This window comes from Pteronotus mesoamericanus, unplaced genomic scaffold, assembly GCF_021234165.1.
Source record: "Pteronotus mesoamericanus isolate MK-2021 breed Mesoamerican mustached bat unplaced genomic scaffold, CSHL_Meso_final scaffold_651, whole genome shotgun sequence".
NCBI lineage: Eukaryota > Metazoa > Chordata > Mammalia > Chiroptera > Mormoopidae > Pteronotus > Pteronotus mesoamericanus.
In genome coordinates this window covers 36014705-36021451 of record NW_026555325.1, presented here as the reverse complement: position 1 = coordinate 36021451, position 6747 = coordinate 36014705, and the positions used below count along the sequence as shown (strand labels likewise).

The 6747-nt window shown below is 38.1% G+C and overlaps 1 pseudogene; it reads right to left on the bottom strand.

The window, feature by feature from the left end:
- Positions 1 to 4355: 4355 nt before the first annotated feature.
- LOC129061907 (40S ribosomal protein S4-like) lies at positions 4356 to 6155 on the bottom strand (annotated as a pseudogene).
- Positions 6156 to 6747: the final 592 nt, after the last annotated feature.

The following is a 6747-nucleotide window of genomic DNA, read 5'->3' as shown; positions in this document are numbered from 1 at the left end:
GATGTTATGTGCCTCCTAATGGAAGAACACAATACCAAGTATAAGGTAGTTTAGCTAAAAAAATTGAACCTGAATATGATTAAGTTCCTAGGTCCAAATAACAATTTACAAAAAATTAGAGGACAGAGGAATATGTTAAATAATTCACCAGCAAAATCTACTCTGTTGGAAACTTAAGAGGACAAACCAATTTATTTAACAAAAACATTGCAAAGAATAAAAGACAATGAGGGGAACCTTTGAATTAAGTGATACTTATAGGACATATAAACTGATTGTAATATATATATTTATGTATATACTGATTTGCATAGACAAATCGCACAAAAAAATTTATGACATGGTTGAAAGAATTGGAAATTTGCGCATCAACTGAATATTTAATGGTATTAAGACATTACTGTTTTTTAAAATAAGTATAATGGCATATTAGTTAGGTTTAGAAAGAGTCTTCGTGTTTTAGAGATACATGCTGAAATACTTATGGATGAAATATGAGATCTGGGACTGGCTTCAAATCCCAAGGAGGAGATAGATGGGTATGGAGATAAAACCAGACTGGCGATGAAGTGATAATTATTGAAGCTGGGTAATAGGTACATCCAACACTTTAGTAAATGTATGACATTTCTCCATAACAATAGACTGTTCCAAAATGTGAGCAGATACCAAAAATGTCTTGTGGCTAAATGAAAAGGCTTGACAACACCTTTATTGGTGAGGATCTGAAGCAATTAGAAATAAAATCTTATATATTGCTGGTGGGAGTACAAAATCATAAAACCACTTTGTAAAACTATTTGACAGTTCTTTATAAAGTTATAAAGATGGCCTAATCATTTCACTTGTAGGTATTTACTCAACAGATATGAAAACATGATTATAAGTAGATTAATTAGAATGTTTATAGCAGCTTTATTCAAAATAGCCAGAAATTAGAAATAACCCAAATATCCACTAGTTAAAGAATGGATAAACAAATTGTGGTATATTCATACAATGGAATACTACTCAGCAATATGAAGGAAAAAAACTACTGATAACAGCAACCACATGGCTGAATCTCACAGACATGATGCTAAAATTCATTAGCAAAAGGAGTCAGACACAGAAAAATCTACCCTACAGCTTTTATTTTTTTTTTAGGAAGCGCTCTTACTGGTAAAGTCAATCAATGGTGCTGGAAATCAGAACTGTGGCACCTGCGGGAGGGGGGCTTTGACCGAGAAGGGCAGGCAAGATCTGGCGGCTACATGGGGGGGTATGTTTGTCAAAATTCATTGTCCTGTGCACTTAACATTTGTACATTCCACTGTGTGTGAATTATATCTCTATTTTAAAATATCAAATAAAAATGAGATCATGAGTGATTCAGCCAACCCCTTGCTGGGTATGAGGCATAAGATAAGAGATGTCTATTGTTATAGCGCAGCTGCCAAGGCAGCCTCTGCCATGAACAGTTCTCCATGATTAGATTTTCCTATGTTTTGTTCATGCTCAAAGTGTTCTTTTCTTAACTAACTGGTCAAGTGGACCCGGAAAAAACAGTCATTGAATAATTAAGTTCTAGCTGAAGGTCAAAGGCAAGTGATTTTGTAGCCTTCTCTTGGATCAGCAGAAATCAGACAACGCGAGGCATGCACACTGGAGGCGTGAGCTGGGAGCAGGAGGCCTGAGAGTTCAGCTCGGCTGTGCTAGTATCTAGCCAGTGTTTGTCTTGCCTTAGGCAACACACTTCTCTTTTTTGGACTTGTTTTTTCTTTCCCAAATCAAGGGACTGTATAAAACCCAGTCTCTGGGTGTCTGCCAGATTTAACACTCTTTTTTTTTTTTTTTTACTATATTTTATTGATTATGCTATTACAGTTGTCTCAATCTTTCCCTCTTTTCCCCCCTCCACCTGGTACCTCCCTTCCCTCCAATGATTCCTTGCCTCTTAGTTCATGTCCATGTGTCAGGCATATGTGTTCTTTGGCTTCTCCATTTACTATACTGTTCTTAACATCCCCCTGTCTATTCTGTACCTACACAATTATGCTTCTGAATCCCTATACCTTTTCCCCCATTCTTCCCCTTCTGCCTCCCAGATGATAACCCTCCAAACAATCTCCATATCTATGATTCTGTTCCTGTTCTAGTTGTTTGCTTAGCTTGTTTTTGTTTTTTTTAGATTCAGTTGTTGATAGTTGTAAGTTTGTTGTCATTTTAATGTTTGTAATTTTCATCTTCTTTTTCTTAACTTTCATATAATAAGGGCTTGGTGATGATGAACTCCTTTAATTTTACCTTGTCTGGGAAGCACTTTATCTGCTATATGCTAGCATAAATCTATTTTTATTTTAAAGGCAATTTTAGTAATCACTTCCTCCAGGTGATTTTCAAATTCTGCACCCTACCCCAGATAGCCTGGGTGGCCTTCATCTCTGGTTCTGTGACATCTTGTACACATTAAAAAAATCATTTTATTTACCACATTGTTCCAAAATGATCTAGAATGGATTTGTTTCCTCTACTAGACAATGAACTTTCTTAGCATAGGACCATGTCTTACTAATTTCTGTAATCTTGGCTGCAATTGAACAGTCAATCAATCACTTCATTTGTGTCCTGACTCTTCCATTCTCATCGACTCACGGATCTCAGTAAGCCAACCATGATGATTTATAACTTGTGACTGAGAGACAGATATGGGAAATAGTCCCCTTTCAAGGCTGATTCACAACTAAAGTTAATTATCAGAGAGTCACAGATTCTTAGATTTATGAGAAAAATTCCAGGTAATCTGATTTAACTACCCACCTGACCCTTGGAGGCTCTTCAATATTCCTCAGCTCACTGGAGGCTTCCTCTTTTCTACTCCTCTGTTTAGGATGTCATGTGTGAAAATAATGAAGCAGGAAGTTATTTGTATTAGAACATATATGTATTTACATACACATACACACTGTAGGTTTAAATCTGTAAATTGCTGAAGATGATGAACAGCAAGCAAGCTATTACCTAAAATGTTAAACATAAGTTAGGGACTGAGATTGTACCCAGAGAGAAAATTATTTGTAATTTGAAGTTAAAACCATCTGTCAAAGCAAGGGACTCCGAATAAAAAGCGAATGGGTAAGTAGATCCATAGATGAATGGCAGGGGACAAGAACCACTCAAGCAAGGGACTGCCAGCTGGAACTGGTAGTCTGTGCACCAGCCTAACTCTACAACCAGAAAAGGAGACTCTAAACCTTGAGTAAGCCATGCCTCACAGAAGCTTAAAGTACCACTTTTGTCTCAGAGTTTTGTGAGAAACCCCCTATGTATTGCTGTGCATATTCCAATTGAACTCAATGTGAGTTGCTTAAGGTTGTATTTATCTACAAGTCAAGAGCTTCTACCTACCTTCTTTTTTGTCTGTTGGTCTTGTAGGAAACAGAGGTGTACCTGTGGGTGTGAGGAGTAACAAACTCTTAAAGAATCAGAATTCTTTAAATTCTGCCTTTGTCTCTTGTTCTTAGTTTTTAAGTGGTTTGGGGTAAAAACTATTACAAAGGAAAATATTAAATGGTTAAAAACTGGAAAACTTACCTCGTCCAGCAGTCATTTTGTCCATCTTAGTAATAGCCTCTTTGGTAGCTATTTCCCTGGTTGAGTTGAAATCTGCCTTTTCTATGGCTTCCACTCATTGATCCTAGTTTTAACCCAGGACTACACACAACAAACCCAGATGATCTGCCACATTACAGTCTTTGAATATTCTGAGGCAGCTTGCTTGTCTGATCAGAAATCATCAAACTCATGAATATCATAAATAGCGGCTGCTGATGTTAGTTGAGTTGTATTATCACCATCCTTTTGAACTATTTTTTAAAATAAGCCAAGCCCTTTTAGGAAAGTGGTTCTCACTGATGTCACAGAAGTAACCAAACAGAGTTTCCCACTTAATTACATCAATACCTTTACATGTAAATATTACACACCAGGGTGCTGGACAACTGGAGATGTCTTTTTTTTTTTTTCACTCTCCACTCCCTGTGTCTTACCTTTATGAAGTGCCAAATTACCCTTGAAGACTCGGCTCAAGTTATTTACTTTTTGAATCTCTTCTCTTCCAAGGCAAACTGACCACCCCATTTCTTCCTTGAGCTGAGACTGAATACTATTTCTTCCACCCACCACCTTTTATCTGGAATGCTGAACTTCTTTTGGTGTCTCTAATGTCAAGTGGAATGCCTGGAACATAGCATATGATAAGCATTTGTGAAAGGAATGATAATGTTTCCGGGCATTGGGTTACACAATATTTTATTTATTTATGCTCTATTATTTTTAATTAAACGTGAAGGCTCTTCCTGTCATGTCACCTAGAGATCAGTTAACCCACTAATCTGTTCTAGCTACCAGTCTCTTGTCTCCCTCTTCAGCAGTGGTAAAGTGGACATCTCTTCCTAAGGGAAGAGAAGGCCATGTCTTGTTGCCTTTGCCAATAATGAAAGTGCTAGAGAGCCAGGTGGCAAAGCTGTTACATTAGCATCTTTCACATGAATGACATCAAAAGAACCAGGGTGTCTCTTACTGTTGATGATCACACCCATTCTTCCCATATTAGTATCTCTGGGCACCATATACAGGTTACCAGTGTGAAAGCTGATAATCTTGCTAGTCTCCAAATCAACCAGAATGGTGTTGTACACCTTGATGAGTAACAGGGGGTACGAATACCGCAGGTTGCCAGATGAAGGATTCCTTTTGTGCCCACAAAGATCTTTTCACTTTGCACAACTTGTACTTGGCCTCCTTAGATGTGAAATGATGAACAGCAAAGCCACCCCTATAGTGCCATGTATTAGATGGAAATTTTCTACAGTTTTGTTGATGCTGATGACGTCCATAAAACCAGCAGGGTATGTTCCAGCAGTTTGGACCTTGCCATCAATCTTGATGGACTGTTGTATGCACATCTTCTTTACTTCATCTCCTGTTGGAGCATACTTAAGTCTGTTCCGTAGGAAAATGATGAGAGGGAGACATTCTCTCAACTTACAGAAACCAGCGGATAGACAAGGAGAAACACACTGGTCAGTTTAACCAGCAGAATTTATTATTCCCTTTCTGTTGATGAGGAAACTGACTTCCAGAGGGTCATGTGTCCTGACCATGTTATGTGGTGGGTAAAAATGAACAAAGAATGCATGCTTTCTGACATCTGCTACAATACATCATTCATAGAATATCAGTAGGAATACTCATTTTTACCTCAAATAGAGACACCTCTCTCCACTGGGGCACCAAGGAGCAACCTTCATTTTAGAGGCACAGCAAAGCCTGTTCACCCTCCTATTTTAGGATAAAAGCTTAGGAAGTAGCTTTTAGAACTCAAGTGGAGTTCTAAAACTTGACAAGTAGCACCAAATAATAATATTTTTGTGTGGAAAAATAGTATCATTTTCCTTATTGTCATTTTAGTAAAGGGAATAATCTTACTTTTTATGACATTCTCCTTCCTTCCCACATTTTGAATGAAAACAAAATGCAGTCTGTAATCTTTTAAATTTATGACTGAATTAGCCTTTGTCTGTAAAGGATGTTAGGTTACCAGCAACCTAGGATACAATGTTTAAGGCAGATTGTTGTTGCCTCTGCCCTAGGTGAGACAGCTCAGTGTTGTACACCATCCACATTTTTTTCAACGTCCAAAAACTTGACCAAGTGACATTATTACCAATACCACTCTTTTAGTTCCACCATTAGGTTAATCTTCTTACAGTAAGTAGAAGCTCTATATTCTGATTATCTATCACTGTGTGACAGATTATCCTGAAACCTGGCAGTGTAAAACAGCAACTACTTCATTATGTTTATGATTTTGAGGAACAAGGAAGGGCTCAGATGGGTAATTCCTCAGTTCCAAATGACATTGCTTGAGGTCAGTCAGGTAATCAGCTGGAGGTCAGGTTACTCAGGAGGTCCTAAGACAGCTTCACTCACATGCTTGGCTCATGCAGGGATGGCTGAAAGGTCAGGATCAGTTGGGTCTTTCAACCACATGTGGCTACTCCAATGATTGTATCAAGGTATTAGGACTGGGATGACTTCCACTCCTCCTCCTTATCCTTCACCTGTTCTTCTTCCTCCTCCTCTCTTACTTCTCCCTCGTCCTCCTCCTCCATCTCTTTTTTTGAAAAAATGTATGACACAGTTTGCCAATTTTTTTCTTGTGGTGAAATATGTATAACATAAAAGTTACAGTATTAACCATTTTAAGTGTACAGTTTAGTGACTTAAGTACATTTACAAAACTGTACAACCACTACCCATTTCCAGAACTTTTCATTATCCCAACTGAAATTCTACCCATTAAACAATAACTCACCCTTCTGCTAAACCCTAGTAACCTTAATCTAGTTTCTGTCTCTATGAATTTGCCTATTCTAGACACCTCATAAGTGGAATCATTTAATAGTCCCCCTATGGCTTAGTTCATTTAACATAATGTCTTCAAGGTTCACCCATGTGTAGCATGTATCAAAACTTCATTTCTTTTTCTTGTTTTTTAAAATATTTTATTATTTATTTTTAGAGAGGGAAAGGGAGGGAGAAAAAGAGGGAGAGAGACTTCAATGCGTGGTTGCCTCTTGAGCATCACCTACTGGGAACCTGGTCCTCCTGCAACCAAGGCATGCTCCCTGACTGGGAATCGAACCAGCAACCCTTTGGTTTGCAGGCCGGCACTCAATCCACTGAGCCACACAAGCCAGAGTT